General features: G+C 45.7%; 1 protein-coding gene, 1 long non-coding RNA gene and 1 pseudogene across 2 annotated transcripts in view; 2 read left to right on the top strand and 1 right to left on the bottom strand.

The window, feature by feature from the left end:
• Nucleotides 1-27,340, bottom strand: part of C10H10orf67 (chromosome 10 C10orf67 homolog) — a 2,378,031-nt gene that overhangs the window by 1,091,406 nt on the left and 1,259,285 nt on the right. The window lies entirely within an intron of this gene.
• LOC147688766 (uncharacterized) lies at nt 275-9,691 on the top strand. Its single transcript, XR_015300556.1, has 3 exons — nt 275-476; nt 7,694-7,926; nt 8,999-9,691. It is a non-coding gene; the product is annotated as an uncharacterized LOC147688766 (long non-coding RNA).
• LOC147688767 (uncharacterized) lies at nt 3,650-7,036 on the top strand (annotated as a pseudogene).

Raw genomic sequence — 27,340 nt, 5'->3', positions numbered from 1 at the left:
TGTGCAGCCTGAGACCTTTGTGAGGATTGCCCTGCGATCGTGTGCACCCGGAGCTCAAGTGAGTCTCAGCGACGCTGTGTGAATGTGCTTCGTGCAGCCTGCGATCTACGTGAGGATTGCCCTGTGATTGTGTGTACCCGGAGCTCAAGTGAGTCCCAGCGATGCTATGTGCCTGTGTCCTGTTGCAGCCTGAGACCTTCACGAGAAATTGCCCAGTGACTGTGTGTCCCAGAGCAGTCTTGTTCTCTGCTTCAATCAACAGTGTGACCAGAAGTGCTGAAAGCGTCATTGCCATCGGCCAGGACCAGTATCCCCAGAGGAGATGTGAAAATTCACCGCCGCAGGCCCGAGCCTGCCTTTGCAGAGGAAAGACCTGAACCACCACCATCGGGGTCCGAGTACCACTGCCCAAGATCAACGAAGTCGCATCGGAGGCCCAAGCCGTGAGGAGAGGAAAGTGAGATCTTACCCCCCAGGTAACGCTCAGCGAGCATGTGTGTGTCGCCACCTGGGGTGGGGTGCGAGCTACAAGAGAAACTCTCTCAGCCTTTCCCATCTATGCTGCCGGAGCCTCCACTCCAGTCCATATCCCGGCCTGTACTTGCTGAGGAGTGGCAGTACTGGGGCTGGAGTGTGGAGCTGCACTTTGTTTTCCATCATAACAGTGTTGGGAGCATATTTTGGCAGTAGCTGACTTTGGGTCAGTAAGAGTGTCATAGAGACCATCCAGAGCCCAGCGATCAGTGCCCGAGTACATTACTTTGTCATTATGAACTGCCTGATTGTTGCATTACAAATTGCATTATTTTTGCATTACGAACTGTCCAATTGTTGTATTACGAATTGCATTATTTTTGCATTACAAACTTTCTGATTGTTGCATTATCAATTGCATTATTTTGGCACTACGAACTGCCTGATTGTTGCATTTCGAACTGCATTATTTTTACATTACGAAGGTCCTAATTCTTTCATTACGAACTGCATAGCATTGCGTTAGGACAGCATTGGATCATTTAAAATTGCTCATTAATACTGCAAGAACGTACAAGGGCTTGCTGGCCTAATAACCTGCAAGGTGAAATATTACAAATATGCATATGTTTGATTTTTATCGTGTGGTCTCATCGTATAACTTTTTTTTATAAACATGTAATTGCTTATATGAAACTCATGTGGATTCCTTTTATCACTGGGTTACTGAGAGCATGGTTGCACATATTTGCTTTGGAGATAAGCCTGGCTCCTCATGTCAAGCTACTGAGGGGGTGTAGTGAAGGCAGACCACTGCTTGCGCACACTGCTATGTTAGCATAAGCTTATTAGAAGTTTAAGCACCATATTGCCCTTTTGCCGCTCTTGCACATGACACTGCAGGTAGCTGTTGTTGTAAGTTTGACTGCGTGAATATCTTCACATGAGAATGGCTTGTTTTCAACATCCCTAGACCTACACCGTGACCTTAATCTGCACAGTGAGTGCTAAAGCCTCCAAGGTTACCATAACAAATGTTAGCTGTTATTCGGGCTGATCGGCTCACACTTAGACACAACATACACGCAGCTGCAGTAAACTAAAATTCTGGCGCCTTTAATATGGCACTGCATACATGATTTGGAACACTTGGAAGAATTCTGTTTCCAGAGAGACAGAAGCTTTTGCAGATCCTGATGTGATTCACTCCTGCTGATCTTAGAGGTATAGGGTCTCCTACTCAAGCCTAAGAGACCTTCTATGTTTTATAAAATATAGTTCCTAGCTGGGGGGGGGTGGTATACAAGGCACTATAGGACCTGTATCCACCATCATTATGATATTGTTTCCCCTTTTGTGTTTTATGGAATTGCAACAATGCTGCTCGTATTATTTTCAATCATATGCCTGCTTATGCTCACAAAAATACTGCATCTTAGAGCACGTATTTAAAATAAATGTTTTAAACTTTACTGTGTCTCTTTTTTACCCATGTTGTGGACTGGTAGGAGAATAACAAACTAAGAGTGTTCTTGATTCTCACCATTCCTGAGAGTAACCTAAGTCGCATGTTCTGGGTTGTCTAATCATTGGAGCTACTATGACACTGATGCTAGTCGGTTAGGGTTTTAGGTACTAAGGTGAGTTTTTTGGTCTACCACAATTCATTGAGGTCCTGGGTCTCTGTGCACAGTTCTGTGTATGAGCAGAATCCCTGCAATATGGCGCACCTATTGTGGTGGTCCTATTTTGAGACTCGTGAGTAGTGCTAATATCAGACTACTACACCCTCATTATTGTTTCCGATTGACAGTGGTGATGGTATAACCTACCTATAGTTATATAGGTTTTTTCAAGCTTGTTAATTTAAAAAAGGTTTGTACTTAGAGTTACTACCCATTTAGTGCAGTGCTACATTTTCTCTTTTCTTCTTCTCTACGTTGTTCTTATGGCTGACTTTGAGATCCCCCAACATTGTCGGGTGGCCGTTTGCAATCATTTGCAGGTGTTTAGCGTCACTGTGGATGGCATGGCGGTCGTTTTTGTGGTGAGTGCTGAGGCGGCGTACCCATTTGAGCTCTTCTACTCATGGGCTACCTTTCCTACAAATGATGTGGGTTCTGGTACGTTTCTTATTTATACTCCTACTGCCGTGCCTTTGGTTTATACCCCATATAGGACACTGGAGATCCCTCTTACTGCCTGGGAGCATCGAGTTTGGTTTAATGGCGACCTTCCCCAATCAGTAACAGTGGTTCGGTTGGGCCCTTTTGCCTAGATGCATCAATGGTTTTTGCATTCGCAAACGGTGCGAATTGCAAAATTCAGCCGTTTGCGAATGCAAATCCCGTTTTTGGGATGCATCAAGCAATTTTGTTGCGATTTCTAAAATTGCGATTGCATTTAAGAAATCGCAATTTTGTGATTTCTTAAATGCAATGCAGGATTACTTTAGAATTTCGAATTCGCAATTTGGAAGGGGTAAATTAGCATGAAGTTGAACTTCATGCTAATTTACAGAAAACTTTCAAACATGCACTAGTTGCATATTTGAAAGTTTTAATTTACACACACACATGTCCTTGGGTCATGTGTGTGTGTAAATTGCACTTACAATTTAATTTCAGGGGTGCAGGGAGGGGTTCTTTGAACCCCCCCTGCACCCTTGAAATTGCATTCACATTTTGTGAATCCCAAATTGAAATTCGCAAATTGTGAATGCCTTCCCATTTATTCCTATGGGCCTTTTAGCCCATAGGAATCAATGGGAAGGGTTTTCCTTAATTGCGATTCGCAAATTGTGAATCACAATTAAGGAAAATTACCGAATCGCAAAACATTTTGCGATTTTTTTGATGCATAGCATTTTGCGATTTCTTAATTGCGATTCCTTAATTTTCAATATTAAGAAATCGCAAAATGTTATAATGATGCATCTAGGGGTTTGTCTATTCCTGGGGCCACATGGCCGTTTTTGCCCGGTTACACACTGCATCCGCGTTACCTTACAGTCACTATTGATGAGTTACGTGTACCCTATGTCTCTTTGGTTGGGGTGCACCGGGCTCTTGTTCAATACGTCACCCTCAACGTCCAGGTGGGGCCACCTGGTGCTGCGGCGCAACCAGCTGGACCGGCTGGGATGAAAATGAATCCCGTCATAGTCAATTCGGTTATGGGCAGACGGCCCCAAGATAAGGATGATATGCCTTTTTGCCTTGCTGAGAAACTTGACCAGCCAAAAGCAGTATTCCCTAATACTACTCCTGTTGAGAAACAGAGGATTCTTACAATAAGCTTGCAGAAAGACTTAATACAAGAGGTTCCTGATTGTGAAACCTGGGGTAGGATTTTTGCGACAGTCTATACTAAGTGCTTCGGCACTCCATCCATGGCTGTCCTTCCCTCCGTCATTAAGCATGTACAGGATGAACACCGTGCAGAGGCAGCTGTTGAGTTGGGAATGAGACTCGTGGGAGTGTTTGACGTTGTTTCCGATCTCGTTCTTGTTAATGTCAAGGGAGATGCTGTAAACTTCCAGGTAACTAATGCTCTGTGCGATGCTCCCGAGGCCGATAAGCCCCGACAGTTACCGAAGATCATTGCGGTGGCTTATAAGACCATTGGCCGCTGTAGCCTTTTTCTAAAGAAGCTCAGAAGCAGAAGTCTAATAAGGACAAAAGCTCTGATTTTCCAAAGCAGAATTGGAATAGGAATAAGAAACAGGAGAAAAAGCAACAGAAACAGGGGTCCCGTCCTTCTTCGCCGATACCTGTGTCTAATGAGTGCACTTATATTTGCGCAACCCTCTACTATTAAGTCACCTGATCGTTTTCAGGTTCCTGATCAACGTTCTCCTTGCTCTTTGTAGGATACTTTGGTCTCACCAACTGGTGGAGGAAACTGCGTTAAAGGTCGGGGTGCCCAACAAGGCTGTGAGCAGCCCCGCCAGACTGACGGTAAAGGCAAGAAAGACGACTTTCCACATCCTCTACCCCAGTTTCAGAAGAAGAAAATTGCAGCTTTGACAGCGAGATATGCCACGGACAGTGAGAATACAGCTTCGGAACCTGACGTGGGCGCTGACGCTGTTAGACAGCGCAGCGGAAATTACAGTAGTGCCTGAAGCATTGCTTCCATTTCTGAAGGTGACAGCAACTGACACGTTTGTTACTGTTGAGACAGCTGACACTAGAGTAAGTCCCCCTGAAAGATTCTATGAAATAGTTCTTTTGATTGAAGGCGACATACAACGTATTATAAAAGTTTTTTGGGGGGAGAATCTTACAACTACCTATGACATTTTGTTAGTGGAAGTGGATTGGCCCCCGCCTTTTGTTCTGGCCGCTCCGCAAGGGGAGGAGATGATCCTCCCTGCTTTTGCACATGCTGTGCCAAAGGAGCATGCCCTGCATTTTGAAGAAGAGTGGGCTAAGGTGCTTGCACCAGCAGTGTACCGTACTCAATGTGGGTGGAACAAATGTTCTCCCCAACATGCGATTCCATTACGGCCTGTGCCACAACCTCAACCCCAATACCCCATTCGATGTGAAGCGAAAGCTCCCGTGGCAGATATCCTTGAACATTTGGAATATCAAGATGTGATTGAAATGTGTGTGTCTCCGATGAATAATCCTCTTTTTACTGTGATCAAGCCTGATGGCTTGTACCGCTTGGTATTGGATTACCGGCACTTGAACTCCCATTGTTGGACCTGCGCGTTACAGAATAATCACAGTTCTGCCCTTGTGGATCGTCTTGTGTGTAAAAGATTTAAGACCACACTTGACATATCCAATGGCTTTTTTAGCTATAAACTGTCCTCTATTAGTAGCCAATAGACAGGTTTCAAATGTGGTGGCAAACAGAAACAGTTCCGAAAATTAGCTATGGGCTATAAGAACATTCCTGGAGTCTTTGCCGCCCGCATAGTCTCTCTTTTGAAGCGGCTCGACCCTGATGTGTGCTCGGTAGGGGATGACATTTATCTCACAGACGACAAATTATGGACGCATCTGTGTCATGTTGACCACATGATCTGTTCGTTTGCAGACTTCAGTTACAAATTTAACTTTGCTTAATCACACATTGCTGAATTTACAGTGTTGTTCTTGGGCTATGAGCTCAACAATTAAGGTCGAGGTTTGGCACCTCACTTCCTGGAGAAATGGGCTCAATTGCATGCTCCTACAACTCTGAAGAAACTACAATCTTTATTGGGTTTTTAAAATTTTTGGCATATTTACATTCCCGATTATGCCCAGCGTATCAAGCCGCTTTATGACTTGGTACAACCTACTTCATCCAAATCTTGCTGGCTGCCTGAACATTCTACATTTTTGCAATCTTTGCAGTCTGATCTTCTTGAATCTAAATTCTTACTGACTTGTGACAACCACACCAACCTGGTAATAAGAATTGTGCCTGGGTTGGTGGGTTTCACATACCTGACTTTTAATGAGGGTGACACAGTACCTATCGCTTACAAGTCACACTTGTACACTGCAGCTGAAACGCGGTTTTCCTCTGTGGAAAAAGTTTTGACTGCAGTGCAAATGGCGATTCTGAAAGAACGTGCACTGTCGCAGGGGAAACGCATGTTGGTTGTTACACTGTGTCCTGCCTTGGAGGCAGTGACAAAAGCCAGAGTACCTAATTTGAAAGCTTTACATCCCTGGTGGATACATTGGGCCACATCTGTGACGTCTCCGGATGTTACCTTCATTTTTTATTCCTCTTTGCAGACCCAAGAGTGCTTGCAGTATAAATGTGTTCATCCTGCTCCTCTGACAATGCTCCCGCTGGAGGATTTCCATTGTATTATTTACACAGACGTTCAGCACAAACGGCGATGGGGTCTAAACATGCTTATTCGGCAGCCTGCGCAATAGAGGTTGGTACCATGGTGAATGGAGAGTTCAAGTCCGATGTTGTGCATACACAGACATTAGGGGACTGTACCACCCAATTGGCAGAGCTCTGTGCTCTGGTGCTTGCACTGGAGTACACTGATCCTGGTGTGACTACTCTTATTGTTAGCGACTCTTACTACTGTGTACAGTCATACAATGACCTCTTATTCTTTTGGGCTCAGAATTACTATCGTGATTCCAAAGGTAGCACGATTAAACTCAAAATGCTTTGGTTTCGAGTGGCTGAGCTTAAAGAACGGCTCCCACTTGTGTTTGTAATTCATACTCTTGGTCACCAACGTGTGGGGGTACACGCTGTTGGTAATGGTCTTGCTGATGAAGCAGCAAAGGCAGCAGTTGCAACATACTTAGTAGCAGCAGTTACACATTCCAAAAGTAAGATTGATGATGACCTCTTGGCAGCTATTGCCGCAACAGAGAAGGGAGGTAATTACCTGAAAGGTTTCCCTTCTAAATACTCTTATCATTTAAGTCCTGATAAATTTCCCTATGTGAGAATTAACGACGTTGGTGACAGGTTGATTCCCAACATGGACTGCAGGCAGGCTTTGATAACAGCGGCTCACAAGGGTATGGCCTCGGCTCATGCCGGAGTGTCAGCTACTGCATCTCTCCTACAACAGCGTTAATGGTGGGGCGGATTGTACAAACAGATGCGTGGTTATGTCCTTCATTGTGACATTTGCCAGCAGATTAAACCTTCTACTGATGCACGCTTACCCCAGGAGCAGTTGTACATATCTAATAAAGCACTTGGGTGCATTTATTTGGATCACTGCTGTCCTTTCTCCTCAGATACTGCGTATAAGTACATCTTAGTTGCAGTACAATCGTGCACAAGTTTTGTTTGGGTGTGGCCACAAAGGAGTGCTGATGCCCACACTGTCATCAGGGATTTTCGTGTCTTTGTGGGATTTTTTGCATGTGGTACCTTTTTATTCAGACCAGGGTCCAGCGTTCGCCACTAAGGTGTACAAGGATGCCATGGCTTCATTGGGTGTCCAAGTCAAATTTTGTCTCCATACAGGCTTGGAGGCAATAGTGTTGTGGGGCGAATGAACCATAACTTAAAGCAATCCTTGACAGCTAAGGTTTTTGGTGAAGTCTGGAACTGCCTAGCCCATCTCTATAGCGTACAGCGTGCACTAAACAATCTCCCTAGAAGGTCTCACGGTGGGCGGACCCCATACAAAATACTCTTTGGCATCAAACTGTTTGTTCCAGACCTTGAGGTGGCGGCGTCTGCTGCATCCTTTGACGTAGATGAACATTCTAATGTTTTACAGAACCTACAAAAGACCAGAGACAGTCTTGCAAAGGAACATTTACCCTCCACATCTGATGCTGCTCTTCAGATTCTGGTAGTTGGCTGGCTACCCCGATTTGGTGATCTGGTCTGTGAGAAGGTGGAGAACAACAAGGAGTTCGGCACCTCATATCGAGCATCAGTTCCTGTACTTGGACTGCAGGGCACAAGAACAGTCATTTTACCTCCACTTTCTGGTCGCAAGGAAAACAGGTACATCTCCATTGACCATGTCAAATTACAGCGAGTGACTGATTCTTCTTAGTATGACACCTTCGGTCTCTTGTCCAGCGATGCTGCAAAATTCAGTTTTTGGCTCCGGCGAGTAACACCGGACCTGATTTTGCCATTGAGATGCCTACAGTTACAAATCCTTTATTGAGTTCACCGGCTAGTGATCCCCCGGATGATACTGAGTACACTTACCCTCACAGATTTGTCGATGCCTGATTTGGCACCCCACTCCTCATCTCATATCATGAACAGGGACCAGACTTTTGTTAATATCACTGCTGGCCCGTATTAGATAGGATTGTATGAGATGCTGTCAGGTTTCAAATCCACTGCCCTACAGAGGTTATTAATGTTCCCAATGTATTACATGTTTCAATGGGGGATGTCGTTAAACAAAATATACGCTCTGATGATTGGGATATCCAAGCCGTGGAGGCTCTGTTTTCTGATTTGAAATATTATGCTGCTTTTGATGCTGAAGATTTGTATTTGGACTCAGTTAATTATGCTGATTTGTTTTGCCACCAGCACTAAGGCAATCATTTTCTGCACAAAGAAAACACAATTAGAAATGTGTTTAATTACACACAATGGGAACATTGTCCCGCTCCCGTTGAGGGAAGCTCAAGAACTCTTTTTAAAAAGTTTACGTATTTCACTGATTTTAATCAATCTAATCCTGAAGCATTTTATTTCAAGATGACTGGCAAGCCCTCCTCCAAAGTTAGACTTACCCACACTAAATTACTGTATTCGAAGTCCTTTATTGATCAATTGGCTATAGGGGGCTATGAACTGTGGAAAGATACTATTGATCTTAAATTTGTTTGGCATTCTAAAGGCTGGCAGGTACAAGGCACTGAGGCTTTGCATTGTGCATGTCTCATCCCAAACCATATGTTGTTTCTGAATTTGACTATTTCACACACCACCTGCTTTGGATTGGCTACGTCTAAAAAATACCTTACATGGTACAATCACACAGATAATTCCCTTGATGAGTTAAAGAATTTGATACCAAATTCCACTTTTAATAATATCTCCTCAACAGGCGGATTACTACGGGCCCTTTAAGGATAGCCTTTGTGTTCGTGACGAAGGCTTCGCATCTGGACCACCTGACTTTTTGGGCCTATCAGGAGTGGCCTCTCACCATATGAGGAGAGACCCGGAAGACGTCGTGTCTCCCTCGTGGGAGGAAGAAGTGAGACGCCAGGAGAACCACGCGACCGGGAAGGTGGAAAGCACCGTGGAGACGGAGTCCTTGGAAGGTGACGACACCAGGAGCAGAGAAGGTGCCGGACCAGTAACCGAGGAGGAGCGGATGGAGGCAGCTGTAAAGCCAGGAGGCCAACGATACCGCGTTTCGCCCAGCCACGCGAAGGAGGACGCGTGGCTTTCCCAGGTGCGTGCTCGTTTGGGTTCTTTGTTGAACTTTAAGAAGGGAGGGACTGGATAGGGGACCGTGCAAGCACTGGGGCACCTCGTTTAGCAAAGCTGTGTACAACTCACTGAATGTGGTGGCGGTTCTTGCTTTATCCCTCACACCCTCCCTATTCCGAGAGTTTCTAGTAAACAGAACGAGACACTAAAAGCCACGTTCTTTTCTTTTCTTCCATGTGCTGGAGCGTCCCGGACTCCGACCCAGGAAGTGCCCGAGGACTACAATCCTGCCACCGACCCCGTGTCTGACCTAAAGACTTTATTTTGTTGTTCAACAGTCTGTATACCACAATAAAAAGAGATAAACAGTCGCCCTCTAGTCTTGGCTCCTTCCCTTCTTGTGACCAAAAGGTGACACACTGGAAAGTCTATTCTTTAAAAAGCCAACTTGTGAGGGGTGGATGAGTTTAGGTAGAAATTTATGGAGTCGTTTCGCAAGGATCATAGCATATATTTTGCAGTCTAGATTAATCAGGAAAATTGGTCTGTAATTTTTGGAAGTGTTGGATCTTTCCCTCCTTCAGGAATCACAGCCATAATGGCTTTTGCCGGAGTACCGTTAATTTGACCAGAGGTGTAGAATTCTTGCTATGAATTTAATAAAGGAAGGGTTAGGACTGATGAAAATCATTTGTAAAGCTTTGCATTAAACCCATCCGGGCCGGGGGCTTTCCCAAGTTTTAGAGTCTTGATCGCAGTGTCTATTTCATGGGAAGCGAGAGGTCTATTGAGCTTTGCCTGTTCCTGGTCTGATAGTGCTTGAAGCGTGCATTTGTTTAAGTATTCTTATGTCTTGGAGCCTTCAAGATCTCGGTTTCTGCTGTATAGGGTGCTATAAAAGTCTTTGGAAGTGTCTGCGATTTTATCTGGGTCAGAGTGAACTAGTCCCGTCTGGTCTGTAATATTCTGAATTGTATTTTTCTGCAGTTTAAATTTTAGGTGCGAAGCAAGGCTCTTCTCTGCCCTATTAGACTAACATAGTTTGGTGCTTTTTTGATTGTTTAACCATACACCAGCTCTGTCGCTAACTATCCTATTATATTCATATTTCTTTTGCACCATTTCATTTAGGAGTGGGATATCCCTATAAATAATGTTTCCCTTCAAGTATGGCTATTTCTCGCTCTAGTTTTTCAAGGCTGCTGTTGTATTACCTGTTCATTGCCGTTCTGATTTTAATGATTTCTCCCCTGACTGTGCACTTGAGAGCTTCCCAGTGTGCAAGGTGCGAGGTTTCACCATCTTTGTTGTTCTTAAGATAATCCATTATTACTCCTTCAATAATCTGATTGTGGGATTCTTTTTCTAATACCTCATTATTAAACCTCCAGACATTTTGCTTTTTGGTAGAATTTAGTTCAGACAGAGACAAAGTGATGCAGGAGTGGTCCGAGATGACTCTCAGCTCAATCGAGGTGTCTTCAATTCTGGAGATGGCATTGCCAGAGAGGAGGAGATAATCAATGCGCGAATAGGTGTTATGTGGTGTTGAGTAAAAAGTGTAGTCTCTTTCAGAGGGGTTGTTCAGTCTCCAGGAATCTATCAGGTTGAAGCAGGAGCAGAGGTTAACAAGGGCTTTGTAAGAGTTATTGGGTCGAAAAGAACATCGGGAGTCCCTGTCTAATGTCGGGTCAAGGGGTAAGTTAAAATCACCGGCAACTATGTGCATTGCAGCATCTGGAATCGTTTGGAAATGGTTGCTTGGCTCATTCCAAAAGTCTGGTTTGTCCTTGTTAGGGGCATAGATGTTAGTGACATAGAATTCTTTATTGTTCTTTGACATTTTTGATGATACCCACCTCCCCTTAGTGTCAGATGTGCTAGACAGTATATCTGTATTAGATCCCTTGCCACTAAAGTCAGGACCCCATTTTTTTTACCAAAAGCTTCAGAAGCTACGACATCGCTGTACGCTTTACTTCTAAGTGAGTTGAATTGTTTTGAATCAATCTTCGTCTCTTGAAGGAGAACAATATCTCCCTTTTGATTTTGGATATAGTCAAGTATCTTTTCCGCTTGATAGGGTGGTTAATGCCTTTTACATTCAATGATAATACCTTAAAACTGTTACGTACCAAGGGATCTGTTGAGGGTAACGACATCATAGTTGGGGTGTCAGCTTAATCATGAGGACTCTGTCATATGCAATGACCTTAATAGGATAATAGAGGCACCTGTTTATGACAAAGTACATTAGCATTTGTATGAACTTCTTAGGATCTGTCCTTCAATTTATGTCAATACACTTCTTATGAGCTTCCCTACCAGACCCACTATGTGAGTTTGTGATTAAGAAGAGAATACAGGCAATTGAGTAGATGAAGCAGTGTTATGCAGAGTAAACAGAATAACATAAACCGAAAAGTAAGAAAAGAAAAATAAGATCCAAAACCCCATCCTATCCCAACCCAGTCCCAAACACTCCCATCTCACCCTGAAAGTGTACAATAGGCATGGTGACGAGGGGAGATGGCTGAACTCTCCAGGTGTCGCCAATAACATCTTAAACTAGTGGAACTGCTTATCAAAACTGAGTAAGTGATGTTCGAATGAAGCTGAAACATACATGAGGAGAAACATATGAATGCAGCTTGAAAAATACTTAGCGAGTTGCACTCATGCAAACATAGTGAATACATATGAGAACATACTTAATTGAACAGTAATGTAACCTGGATTATTGGTCTGAAAGCTTGCCTTCGTGGGGACAGTGTAGAGCCCAAGGGCCTAGGGGTCCAAAATATCACATGGTAGGTGTAGTGTTCACGCTAGATTACTCTAACTAACTACAAGTAGCTTGATATAACACAAAAACGATTCCTGAGCTACTTACTAGATTAAGTGAAATGACAGAAAATGTTAACTCTAAACGTACTGACTATATAAATCTCTAGAGGTGTGGGAATCAATAGACCTTCAGATACAGAAGAGCAAGGTGATTAAGAGCCTATGTTGGAGGAGCTCGTTGTCATCTGGTCCATCAAGGAATTTCGTAAGAAGTTGAGGCTCTGTGAGGAATTGAGGAGACCCCTGGATCATCACTTGGAATCTAGCTGGAACTACAAAGCCAAATTGGTAATTCAAAGAGAGCAGTTTAAAGCGGAGTGCCAGAAACCCTTTCCTGATGTCCACCGTTTCTTTGCTGTAGTCTTGAGAGATATAGATTCTGTTGTTTTTCCACAAGATATTGTTGTTCTTGCGCATGAAGGTCAGAATCTGCTCCACGTGCTGATAGCGAACAGGTTTGCAAATAATAGGTCTTGGTACTTTCTGATGTGATGTGATGTAGTTCTGGTCGGGACCCTGTGGGCCCTATCGAATTCCAAGGGTTTGATAAGGATAGGTTAGTTGCCTGTGCGAACGATGTTTCCAGGAAGGAGATGCACGACCCAGAGGAATCCTCTTCCCCCTCCGGAATTTCAAAGATCCTTAGGTTCCCTCTTCAGTTTCTATTTTCCAGCTCCGACAGCCTCTTTGTTAGAGAGTCTGTTGTGATTGTCAGTTTTTTGAGGGATGTACCAACTTTGATTTCTGCATCCTCAAGCTGGCTGATTTTGTTTTCTGATTCAGATAATCTTGCATTGGTATCTCTGATGTCCTGTCTAATTGCGTAGGTTTCTTCCTTTGTTGACTTTGCAAGGTGATGGACCTCTTCCAATTTACTTAAAATAGTATCCATTGTTGCATTAAGGTCCGTCTACCTTTAGTAGGAGAATCAGGATTCGGCCGTTCTGCATTTAGTCTCTTAAGGTTCTTAGCCTCTTTTTCACCCATGTTTGCAGTGATAGGGCAATTGTATTTCTTATGTGGCTTGTAGATTGTAAATACGTAAGCTGTGAGTAGTAAGCTATATGCAGGTTGGATGCTGTTGAAACTGATTAAAGACTATTGCAAATAGATTGAAAGGTGTAGGTTGTTTGCTGTTAGCTGCAGATCGTCGGTTACCCGCTGTAAATTGTAGCCTATAGGCAGAGGGTTTTTATATTGAGGGTAGATCTGAAACCAGGACAGTACTGTTAAGATCTCATTACAGCAGTGGCCATCTTAAGGTCAGGCAAGACTGTGGCTAGGATCATGCATTCCTATGGCAGCGGCCATTTTGAAGTCAGGCATCAGGAAAGCAGGTTTAAAGTATTACACAGGATACTGCAATACACATATAAGCCAGATGGCTGGAGACTGTTATATATTTCCCTTGTGCTGCTGACTATTTTCCTTCAACTGTGCAGGACTCCTCTTTCTTTGGCTTTCAATATCACGCGCTGATTGAATTGCCACCTTCTCTGCCTTTTTTCTGCCACTTAATACTGCTTTCGCCACTGAATTTGCCGCTGGTGCGCTAAAAAGGCAACTGGTCAACATTCATGTGTGCTTTAGTGTTGCCAATATAACACAGTAATCTTGTTCGCCGGTTAACTGCTACTCGGTGTCATTCGCCGCCATTTTGAGTGAGCACTTGGTGGTCTCGATGGCCTGCAAGCATTGATTAAAATGTGTATGTGTTGCAGCCAAACCACTATTAGACTTGTTATGGCTAGCATACGTCGAGTGTGGCAATTAATGACTTATGTTGGTATGGCTGCATGACGTAGGCTTATGATATCAGTGATTTGCTTTGCCGGTAGCAGGAGCGCCCGACATTTTGTGCGCGAGCGTGCGCAGCCTTACCGGGAGACAAGAAAGTAAAACTGCAGATGTTGGTGTCCTTCTACCGCTGTTCACCAAGGTTAGGCAGCAATCACAGAGAGTTCTGATCGTTGAAATTACAGCCGCGGGACCATCCGCGAGCAGACAACGCTGTTGGATGCGTCCGGGCTCCAGTCACAATGGCAAGGTCGATGCGGTCAGTAAAGAGGCTGAGTTGTGCAATGAAGCACAGCACGCTCGTTGAGTCTCCCAGGCAAGCTCTGTGAGTTCACACCACCTTCCGCTGCCTTTTCCCCGTCAGAGGTGACATCGATTCCGACGGGATGCAGTTAAAAATGCAGGACTCTGTGACACCAAGGGAGGAGGTGAAGAGTCAGTCCAACGTCCAAACCACGCCCCCCACTAGTTCAGAATTTTACTCCCAATTATCGAGTTTGGCAAAAATTTGAACTTGGTTCTGTCTCATTCGAACTTGAACTCTGCATACTAAAATTGTCCCCCCTCTTGTGAGTTCTCCGATCAAGGGAGGGTGTAGTGAAGGCAGACCTCTGCTTGCGCACATTGCTATGTTAGCATAAACTTATTCGAAGTTTAAACAACATTTTGCCCTTTTGAGCTTTTGCACACAACACTGGAGGTAGCTATTGTTGTAAGTTTGACTGCGTGAATATCTTCACATGAGAATGGCTTGTTTTCAACATCCCTAGACTTACACCGCGACCTTAGTCTGCACAGTGAGTTCTAAAGCCTCCAAGTTTATCATAACAAATGTTAGCTGTTATTCGGGCTGATCGGCTCACGCTTAAACACAACATAGACACAGCTGCTGTTAACTGAAATTCTGGCGCCTTTAATATGGCACTGCATACATGATTTGGAACACTTGGAAGAATTCCGTTTCCGTTTATAAAAGGAGGGCTTAATTTCCCAGATTTCCGATCAAATTATATCGCATCATTTTTGGGGCAGATACAGAGCTTATTTAATTCCAATAATCCATACTTTTTTCATCAATTTATGCTGGGGCCAGAATGCTTGCAGTTTCTGGCTAGAAGTAATGATCCAAATTACTTCAAAAGAGTGAGGTTTAAGACTGCAAAGGACATAATTAACATATGGAGGATACTTATGAATCAGAATAAGCTATCATTTTATCACCCACTCTTAAGTCTTTGGAACAACCTAGGCCTACCTAGCATTTTTTCTGATTCTGGGTGTAAAATATGGGCGAGTCAAGGTATATTGAAACTTGGGGATCTTTACGGCTCCTCAGGTTTTTAGGAGTGTGAAACATTAAGGTTATTGTACAAACTACCAGAGCATACTTACTTTAAATATACACAAATTCGTGATTTTTTTGTAAGAAAATTAAAAATGAAAGAGATTCTGGATTCGGATTTTTGGCAATGTTTGTACAAAGGAGAGGAAAATCAAATAGTAACCGTTAGTGAGGGATACAAATGTCTTACTGAAAATAAACCAGACGAGTGTCCAAAAATAGCAGAGAAATGAGGCCTTTGCTTTCCAACAGGTATCTCCTCGAATGAAATATCTTACTCCTTAAAGAAAATTGATACGCTGGTTCACTCTTCAAGCTTAAAACTGCAAGCATATAAAACAATTTGCCAACTTTACTACACTCCTCTGCAAATAAGCAAATGGTCCTTGAATAATGGCTCTAATGATCGAACCAAATGCCCCAAATGTCATCTACAAGCGGCAGATCTAGAACACATGTTGGTTCCATGCCCTGCGCTAGCTTCATTTTGGGATAGTATAGGGAAGATATTGAGATTGAAATTGCTAATTGATGCACCTTTAACATCTGAAATGATATTGCTAGGTATACAGACTAACCCTACACCTTTTCAAGATTTAATCTTTATTGTTCTGGCATGTGCAAGGTTAGTTTTGGCCAGAGCTTGGATAGCTGATCAAGCACCTAATGTGAACGAATGGTGGTGCTTGGTTAAAGAGATACATCATATGGAGCTATCTTTAGCTAGGAAAAGAGGAGTGAAAGCAATGATTAAAGTAAAGAGAATATGGGGAGACATGTTTTATATACCCGACACTAACTAACTTGATTTGAAGCCATGCTTAACTTAAATTCAGATAAGATTGTATTTATTTGTGTAAACCCTTTTTTATAATTATTTTTCATTTGTCTGACTGAGAATTGACTATTACTTACTAGTTATGGTAAACTGCTTTTTGTAATAATCTTTAAAGACATTGGAAATTATGTACAACAAAATTTTGATTGCTCTGTTTAATTCTGCCTGTGATATCCATTAATAAAAAGGATTTAAAAAAAAAAGGAAGAATTCCGTTTCCAGAGAGACAGAGAGCTTTTGCAGATCCTGATGTGATTCACTCCTGCTGATCTTAGAGGTATGGGGTCCCCCATTCAAGCGTAAGAGACCTTCTATATTTTATAAAACATAGTTCCTAGCTAGGGAGTGGTGGCATACAAGGCACTATAGGACCTGTATCCACCATCATTATAATATGATTCCCCCTTTTGTGTTTTATGGAATTGTAACAATGCTGCTTGTATTATTTTTAATCATATGCCTGCTTATGCTCGCAAAAATACTGCATCTTAGAGCACGGTGTTAAAATAAACATTTTAAACTTTACTGTGTCTCTTTTTTACCCATGTTGTGGACTGGTATGAGAATAACAAACGAAAGAGTGTTCTTGATTCCACCATTTCTGAGAGTAACCTAAGTCGCATGTTCTGGGTTGTCTAATCATTGGTTACTTTGCTATAGGACAAAGAGCTAATGTGACACTGATGCTAGTCGGTTAGTGGTTTTAGGTACTAAGGTGATTTCTTTGGTCCACCACAATTCACTGAGGTCCTGGGTCTCTGTTCACAGTTCTGTGTATGAGCTGAACCCCTATAACAGGGGTGAACGTGGGCTATCTGAGAAGGTGTCCTTCCTTTCCCTGACTTTGAAGCACAGATCCCTATTTAGACTAAGGTACCTACCTCAGCCAACTAAGGACCCCCAGTTCTAACAGAAATGAATAAGACTAAAACATAACCTGGTGAGAACATCTATACTTCTCATTTTGCATCGGAGTCAAGTAGTACTCCACGCCTACTGAAGGATTTAATAGATATAAAGTTTAAAACCTGTTGATAAAAATCCCTCAGGTGGCTCTCTTCTTGTCATTTATAGAAATATTCTGCAACCAATAATTTAGTACTACCTATGATACTGTCAGGATTTATAAAATATTCTGAGATTCCCAAAGTGTCATACATACATCAGCCAGGAGATTGCCCCAACATTACCCAAACAGAGGCAATCTCGAATCGCCTCCCTGGTAAGGCTTCTGGTATTATCCAAATCCTTAGCCAAAGAAGTAAGGGACTGAGTTTAATTCTATCATCTGAAGCTTCAAATGACATTGAAAAGTACAAATTGATTGTGGTACAGACATCAATCTACACAAAAACTTATTTTCCAATTTCTAAAGTTTGTCCTCATGTTTGAAACCCCTCACCCCTTCTCCATAGGAGGCAATCGCAACACATTTAGTATTGTAAATTGTGATAAGTTCCTTCTGTGGTTTGTGGCCCAATTTTCTTGAAAAATGAAATATAGAATCAATATATCTCTGAAACCGTAGTGCGAATGATCTAAATATGTATCCACACCTCATCCTTCAATCAAACTCAATCCCTAAATGTGTCAAGTTTTTTCACTTTGACAATCTTGGTGTACCCTAATTGGAATTTCATAGATTTGGTACCTTTAGACCACACTATCATAATAAAAGATTCAATAAGATTTGCTTTCAGGCATAACAAATCCATAAAAATGTTAAATCCAACCAGGAGAATTTGCAGCCTGCTGGCCGTTCTTGCAGTCAGCACAGCGTCATCTGCATAAAGCAGAACTGGGATTGAGGTATCCTTTATCTGGGGCATGTCTTTCCCTACAGAACATAAGGATCCCTCTAGGCCATTGATATAAACTAAAAAGAGTAGGGGGGCCATCACACAGCTTTGACGCACACCCATCCTGAACGTAGTGTGCGGTGAAAGCTTCCCATTTATCCCATAACATATTTTCACCACTGTGTCTGAATGCATCCTGTACAACAGGTTAATCAATGATTTGTCAAACTCTTGTTTTTCCATAATAGACCACAATATGGGATGGTTTATCATGTCAATTATAATAGAGAGATCCATAAATGCAAGATGTATGGATCGCCCTTAGCACTGACAGCTATACCTAGAATAAGCTGGAGGTTTAGTAACTGCTCAATAGTTCCAAAACCTTTACAGAACCTATATTGGGCCGTAGAAAGTATTGGCTTCTCCTCTAACCAGGCCATCAATTTGCAGGCAATAACTCTATCCAAGATCTTACATGATCTGTCTAGTAAGGAGATTAGGAGGTAACAATTGGGTGCATTTTTATTCCCATTGGAACCCCCACTGCCTCCTTCCAGGATGAGATTAGATTGGGACTTAAAGGACTATAATCAGAAGGTAAAATCTTAGTGCAGGACGAACCTGGTTAGCTTTTCGGACCAGCGCTCCAACATAGTCAGTGCCACATTGCGCTTAGGCCCTGTTCTGCCATGACCATTGACCGTTATTGGCACTTTGTGATTCTTGGCGATATTCCACCGAAAACTTTATAAATTAATATCTCAGCTTCCTCCTATGGGATTTTTGTCATTTAGTGTGATTCTGTTTATTAAAATGTACTCTATGTTTCTAACCTGATTTGGGAATTTTATTGTTTTGCATTTTGACTATTACTTTTTTAATACTGCATAAGTTAGGCCTGTCGTCTTAGTGCTGCAGCTACCAGCGGGTTGAGGTCAGGTTAACTTAGTGACTTTAACAGTTTACTCCAACAAGGATTACGATTATTACTTGAGGTGGACGCTCACCTCTTCTCAACTAATAACCAAGGGCCAGATGTAAGACAGTTTTCAGCATGCGCAAACGGGTTTTAGACCCATTGTTGCACACTAAAAACCTTGGGCCTATGTACAAAACCTATTTTGCCACTCGCTAATCAATTAGCGACTCGCAAAATAGGTTTTGCGACTCTATTAGGATGGGGCGTTCCCTTCTTAATAGAGACTCATGAGGCATGTATGAATGTTTTGCGACCAGAATTGCAATCGCAAAACACTCTCAAATTACTACCAGTAAGTGGTAATGCAATCGCAAATGTAAAGGGGTCCCCGGGGGAACCCTTCCTCTTTGGAAATGCATTCAAAAATCTCTTTTAAGGGAAGGTAGTGGTCCCAGGGACCACTGACTGCCCTTAAAAAATTAAACGAAAACGTTTAATTTAAAAATATTTAAATGCATCTCGTTTTCCTTTAAGGAGAACGGGCTGCATTTAAAAAAAATACTGCTTTATTTAGAAGCAGTCCCAGACATGGTGGTCTGCTGCGTCCAGCAGGCCACCTTCCCTGGCGGGGCCAGCCATTCCCAATGGGTGGCAAAATGCGAGTGCCTCATTAATATTAATGAGCCTCGCATTTTGCGACCCCATTGGGAATCACAATCAGTGTCTCTGACACTGTAGTGCATACTAAATTGTGACTAACATTTTGCGACTTGCAATCGAGCGCAAATTGTGAGTCGTAATTTACTATGGTCGTACATCTGGCCCGAGATGTGTTTTTGCAGTATCACTCAGAAATATAAGTTAAAATGAAAAATCTCTTTGTAATCTCACATCAAAATTGACTTTTATTTTTCAAATTGACCTTAGGTTTTTGATTGGCCATTTATTTTTTTTCCCAACATGTAATTCTTATCTTCTGGCTTTTTGTGCTTGTGATTTTTGAGAGAATGGATGTGGATCTGAGTAACACTGACAGCCTCAACATGACAGACAAGAAGAAGGTGCACATCCCACCTAGGTGTGATGACTGTCACCAGTCAAGGCATAAAAAGTAGGACTCTAGCTGTCCCAGAAAAACACTCTCAGGTTGGCACTCCAAAGGGGTGGCCAATGTGGCTTTGGGGGTAGGTTGGTTCAGGGGGAGAGGGCAGAGCATTTCCTAATGTCCCTTAGTTGGGAGGTGAACCCAAAGGAACGTTGGTGGTCCCAGAGGGTGGAAGTCATCACTTCCTGTGTCAGCAAGAACATGGTGGTGGAAAAACTGTTTTCTGCAGAGCTGAATCTGCCAGGACAGGCATGTATGGTAATCCAGGCCCATGGGCAAGACTTTTTCTGCCCTATGGCCCTAATATCCCTGGAATGGGGGAATGGGGTCAGTGGTCCACAGGAGGGTTTCGTGTCAGTCAGCAGATGCCCACTATTGGATTCTTGACAATAAGCTTCCACCATTAGGAAAATAACAAGTTACTTTTGGCAATGCCCTATCTGGTGGAGACTCTATCTGGCCGCAGATTCCTTACCGTAGAATATTCCCCAGTTATCAGACTGGATCAGGAAACTTTTGACATGCAGTATCCCAGCAAGCTATTAGATGGTGTCATTCGGCTATGTGTGACGTCAGTGTCGTCCACGTTGCAAATGACGTGCGCGTTGCCTATATAGGTGCCACCCTAGTGCACTGACATCAATTTCTTTTCGTGCCTCTCCAAAACAGAAGCGCAGAGCCACGAGGATTAATGACCATTGGTGTGCGAAGCTAGGGCCCTTAAAAGGGTTAACCCTTTACATTATAAACTGTTTGCAGAGCAGGGAGGATGAGAGGGTCGGTAAATAATCTGTGGCTAGATGGAGTCTAAACTAGATAAGGCCTTACCGGAGGTAAGAAACTTATTGATCTGATAGACTTCTAGCCGCAGATTCCTAACCTCAGAATAGATAACAAAACAATAATCCCCAGAAGTGGGGACTGCAATATGATTAGACAAAAAAAATCAGTAGGACCAAACGGGCAAAGGGACCTACATGCTGGACCTAACTGTCCCGGTAGTGGTGTTTTGTAAGCCTGTGTAAGGAAGCCTACCTTGCTGCCTGACAGATATCCAGCACATGAACTCCGTGAACTAACGCAGTGGTCGCAGCCTTGGCTTTGGTACAGTGAACATGCAAACCCTCCCAGAGTTGCTTTATGGCCAATGTGTAGCAGATTTTGATGTAATGCACTATCCAATGCAAGATTTTCCGCTTCAGCATTGCCTTCTCTTTTTTTGTTCCCAACATACCCCACAAAGAGTTCATTGTCCACCCAGAACTCACGAGTACGATCAAGGTAGAACGACAAAGCTCTTTTTGGGTCTAGTCGGTGGAGTCTCTCCTCTTCTTTAGAGGGATAAGGCGGGCGTAAAAGGTAAGCCTATATGGAAAGGAGTTACAACTTTTGGTAAAAAGAATGCTCAAGTCCAAAGGACCAGCTTGTTTGGGTAAAAGGGAAGTAATAGAGGATTTGCTGAAAGCGCCTGTAACTCACTGAACCTCATGGCATATGTTATCGCCAATAGAAAGGCTGTTTTGATGCTGAGAAGTCGGAGTGGACAGTTGTGGAGTGGCTCAAAGGGAGCGCACGTCAGAAATGTAAGAACCAGATTCAGATCCCATTGGGGTATAATAAAATGCGCCAGTGGGAATATGTGTTAGAGTACTTTCCAGAACCCATTTACAATAAGGGATTTGAAAAGGGATGACTGGCCTGGCAACCACAACAATGCCGAAATGACAGAAACAAACTTTTTTTTTTCAAAACAATTTTTATTTAATTTCTACAATCCTGTTGTCCAGTGGACTACATCTTTACTTGTGGGTATATACACATAATGTCATATCATATCAATAAATAATTGCAACTTTACAACAATTCAACCCCAATGCACCATATCAATGGCACAGAATATGTCTAGATAGAGACCATTGTCAAATGATCGTGTCTCACAATGCTTATCACATCTGTGCATCATATGACCGAATTTCAATTGAATCTGACAACGTTGACTGCCGTGGTAAGGTGAGACTTCGGTAATCAGCCCATCCCTGCCAGATTTTAGGGTGTTTCTGTGTGCAAAGGCGTGCCAGGAAAACTGTTATCTCTAGCCCCATGCAGAAGTCCAGTCCATTTTTCCATGGCCTAACAGTGGGAGGTATTTCAGATTTCCATAGCCTAGCTATTTCCCGTTTAACGAGGGTGAGGCTGAGCCATAGGAGATTACGTTTGTACCTGTTGTAGCCAATCTCACCCGTTATATGAAGCATTGTGAGTCTAGGGAATTTGGAAAGTTCCCACCCAAGGATTTCCGGTAGACCCGCCAGTAAACCGGACTAGAACCTATCCAAGGCTATGCATGACCAGACTGTGTGCAAGAATGTAACCTTGCTGTTCTGACATCATAAGCATATTGGTGAGTCCATAATCTATGGCATTTATAATACGCCCTATGAAGGTACTTAGGGGTCGATTAGGATGGCGGACGGAAGGACGACCGCTGGTCTGGAGTAGGCAATGTAATGTAATGTATATTGATACTTGTATAGCGCACTACTCACCCGCAAGGGTCTCAAGGCGCTTGTACGAATACCGCTGTGGAACCCATCCTGGCTTTCCCTGTGAGGCGTCCACTCCTGGGCACCCCCAAGGTGGAGGCCAGGCATCCTTAGCGTTGTGGGGGCCGTTGTGGAGATTAAGCAAGCTATTGCCCAGAGTTGCAGATTGGGATTCCATGATTGGAATAGGCACCGAGGCGAGAATTATCAGGTCCGTAGAATTTTGAGACCAAGACCGGCCGAGGCGGGGAATTGAACCCTGGTCCCGGGCTAGACCTCTGCATCAGGGTCTGCCGCTCTAACCATTGAGCCACACTTTTTGAAAGGCGGAAAAGGCGGAAAATGCCTTTTTACAGTCCACCAGCCGCGGCCAGTCCGTCCGTCATATTAGGATGGGAAGCACTGTCAAATTTCCGTACGCCGCGGAAGAACATTCACCGCCGTGTAAATGCACCCGACCCCGCGGTGGACGTAACCAATCCAGTGACACCACCGAACGGAATGACGTCTCCGACCGTACTCAAAATAACGATGGCGGAAAAGACACATCAAATCGCAGCGGAAAAACCACCAGCCTGAACATGTCGGATTCCCCACAGCGGTTAGGCAAAACATTACAGAGATACCCACCACAGGCAGATCGTCGTCATGGACCCATCTCTACACGCATTTCCGCTCCTCTTTGTACTCAACCACCAGCAAGTCATGGACCGTCGCCGAGGACGACGCAGGTACGCAAACACACTAATCGCTGTCGGATAGGGGAGTACCTGACGGGGCTGTGACGTGGGGAGGGGGAGGGGCATGTTGGGGACACAACATTTACGATAGCACCAATATATCAACAATGCAAGGAGACAACCAGGAATGACACAGCAAAACCACTACACAGGAATAACTTGCTTTATTGCACATAATAGGGGTTGACTCCTAGAGTAGCCAGGAGCAAGGGCACTGGATAGAACAGAACAGGTAAATCTGACACACACATGAGAGTGGCTAAGTGCATCAACAGTCCATGGCAAAGAACAGAACAGGTACATCTGAGGCAGCACATGAGAGGGGCAACGAGCAGCAACAGTCCATGGCACAGAACAGGTACATCTGAAGCAGCACATGAGAGTGGCACAGGGCATCAACAGTCCAAGGCAAAGAACAGAGCAGGTACATCTGAGACAGCATATGAGAGGGGAAACGAGCATCAACAGTCCATGGCACAGAGCAGGTACATCTGAGGCAGCACATGAGAGGGGCAACTAGCATCAACAGTCCATGGCACAGAACAGGTACATCTGCAGCAGCATGTGAGAGGGGCACAGACCATCAACAGTCCATGGCGCAGAGCAGGTACATCTGAAGCAGAACATGAGAGTAGCACAGAGCATCAACAGTCCATGGCAAAGAACAGAGCAGGTACATCTGAGGCAGCACACGAGAGGGGCAATGAGCATCAACAGTCCATGGCACAGAGCAGGTACATCTGAGGCAGCACATGAGAGTGGCTAAGTGCATCAACAGTCCATGGCAAAGAACTGAGCAGGTACATCTGAGGCAGCACATGAGAGGGGCAACGAGCATCAACAGTCTATGGCACAGAACAGGTACATCTGAAGCAGCACATGAGAGGGGCACAGAGCTTTAACAGTCCATGGCACAGAACAGGTACATCTGAAGCAGCACATGAGAGGGGCACAGAGCATCAACAGTCCATGGCACAGAGCAGTTACATCTGAAGCAGCACATGAGAGTGGCACAGAGCATCAACAGTCCGTGGCAAAGAACAGGGCAGGTACATCTGAGGCAGCACATGAGAGTGGCTAAGTGCATCAACAGTCCATGGCAAAGAACTGAGCAGGTACATCTGAGGCAGCACATGAGAGGGGCAACGAGCATCAACAGTCCATGGCACAGAACAGGTACATCTGAAGCAGCACATGAGAGGGGCACAGAGCATCAACAGTCCATGGCACAAAACAGGTACATCTGAAGCAGCACTTGAGAGGGGCACAGAGCATCAACAGTCCAATGGACAATCCAGACACCAAGTACAATGACATGTGAGTGATGGGAACTGCACCTCACAGCACAGAATCAGGTGTACTGATTGACCTAGTAGCTTCGGACACAGTGGCAGGATCTGATACAGGATTGGGAGATACAGCCACAGTATGAGTGACTGACCCTCCTGGTCGCTCCTCCTGCCGCACGGTCCCCGTGTGCCAGGGCCTCCCTCTGCCTGCCGCCTCCTGCCAGGTCCTCCCGCTGCCTACCTGCCTGGTCCCCCTGCTGCCTGCCTCCAGCCCTAGGCCAGCCTCGCACGTTCCGCGTGCTTGGCCCCCCTGCTGCCGGCTGCCTGACCCCCGACCATGCCATTGCACGGTCCCCGGGGGCAAGGTCACCCTACTGCCGACCCGACCCCTGCCCCTGCCCCCTGCCCCCTGCCAGCCGCCTGCTAGGGTCAGCCCTCAGGCCTCCCCCCTCACCGCTCCGCCGCTTTCCCGCCATTTTTTCCCGCCAACCCTACCCCCACCCCTCCTCCCCCCGCCGCTCACTTCCCCCCTCCCCGCCGCTGCCCCCCTGCGGCCCGCCCCCTCTTCCCTCTGCTCGCCCCTGATTAGCCTCCCCGCTCCCGCCTCCCAGCGGCCCCTCCCTCGCTCCATCCCCCCACTACGCCTTTTATAGCGGAGTCCACGCGCAGCGTGCACGCGCAGCGGGCGCGCCCTAAGCGCGCCTAAGGTGCGCCAAAGGTGAGCCCGTCTGCGCCCGTCCGCGCCTGGACCGCACCCAGTGCCAGGACCCCTGGTCCCTGCAGACCCCAGCCCGCCCGCCGCCCTCAACGCCGGCCGAGTCCCGGGCTGCTACCGAGCCACCCCGAGACGCACCCACGGATCCTTCTGCTGCAACTCCTCCAAGTTCACCTGCTTCCGGACCTGCACTACTCCAGCACCAACCAAAACCAAGGCGAGCAACAGCAGCAGCCACCTGAAATGCATCCTGCTCAACACCCGCTCCGTCCACAGGCACGCCATCGAGATCTGGAACCTACTCGACACCACAGCCCCAGACGTCGCCTTCTTCACGGAAACCTGGATGAACGCCTCCTCAGCGCCCGACATCGCCATCGCCATCCCAGACCGCTACAAGATCATCCGAAGGGACCGCATCAACCACACCGGAAGAGGCATCGCCATCATCCACTGGAACCCCATCCGCATCACGACCCACACCGACGACACCCTCGCAACCACCGAGCACCTACACTTTCAGGTCCACATCAACCCCAAGACCACCCTCAGAGGCACCCTCATCTACAGACCCCCGGGACAACGCACACAATTCAGCGAAGACATCGCCGACTTCATCAGACCGCACGCCCTCTGCTCCGCTGACTACATCCTCCTAGGGGACCTCAACTTCCACCTGGAGAACAACAACGACCGCAACACCACCACCCTGCTGGACAACCTCGCCAACCTCGGACTCAAGCAACTGGTGACCACCCTCACCCACTACGCCGGACACACACTCGACCCCGTCTTCTCTTCCAGCAAGGACATCGCCTTCAGCCACGCCACCGGACTCCACTGGACGGACCACAGCTGCCTCCACTTCAGCTTCGGAAGGACCACGATCCACCACCACCAGCAACAGGTTGCACGCAGGAGCTGGAACAAGATCACAGCCAACCAGCTCGCAACCTCCCTGAGCATGAACCCTCCCACCAGCACAACGAACCCTAGCCAGGTGTCACCAACCTCCCGAAGTGGATCAGCGACTGCGCAGACGAGCTCGCCCCCCTGAGGACCCCGCCTAGCAGACCCGGTAGCAAGAAAGCCCCACGGTTCCCCGACGAACTCAAGAGCTCCAAGAAGAACTGCCGAGCCCTCGAGAGAACTTGGCGCAGAGACCCAACACCGGACAACATGACTGCCCTCAAGCTCGCCACCCGAAAACACCACCAACTCATCCACGCCACCAAGAAAACTGCATTCAAGGAACGACTGGACAACAACGCACACAACAGCAAGGAACTCTTCAACATCGTCAAAGAGCTCTCCAACCCCAACGCCGGAAACAACAACATCACCCCTTCGCAAGACCTCTGCAACTCCCTCGCCTCCTACTTCCACAACAAGATCGTGTACATACACAACAGCTTCAGCACTCAACCGACGAACGCCACGACCGAACCACCGCCCCCCACCACCACCCTCCGCGCCTGGACTCTGATCAGCACCGAAGACACAGTCCGCACGATGAACTCCATCCACTCCGGATCTCCGACCGACCCCTGCCCCCACCACGTCTTCAACAAGGCCGACGCTGTCATCGCACCCCACCTGCGGGACATCATCAACAACTCCTTCGACACCGCTACCTTCCCGGAGAGCTGGAAGCACGCCGAACTCGGCGCCCTACTTCAGAAACCATCGGCCGACCCCACTGACCTCAAGAACTACCGCCCCATCTCGCTGCTCCCGTTTCCTGCAAAAGGCATCAAGAAGACCGTCAACAAGCAGCTGGCCGCCTTCCTCGAGACGAACGGATCCCTCGACCCCTCACAGTCTGGCTTCCGGGCCAACCACAGCACCGAGACCGCCCTGATCGCAGCCACCGATGACATCCGAGCGCTGCTCGACAACGGAGAAACAGCGGCCCTCATCCTCCTCGACCTCTCCGCGGCCTTCAACACTGTCTGCCACCGTACCCTAGTACAACGCCTCAGCAACGTCAGAGTCCAAGAGAAGGCATTGGAGTGGATCATCTCCTTCCTCGCCGGAAGGACACAGAGAGTCCGCCTCCCTCCGTTCAGATCT

The sequence above is a fragment of the Lissotriton vulgaris genome, chromosome 10 (genome assembly GCF_964263255.1).
Source record: "Lissotriton vulgaris chromosome 10, aLisVul1.2, whole genome shotgun sequence".
NCBI lineage: Eukaryota > Metazoa > Chordata > Amphibia > Caudata > Salamandridae > Lissotriton > Lissotriton vulgaris.
Note: the sequence above shows the minus strand (reverse complement) of the source record. Positions and strands in the feature narration are given on the sequence as shown.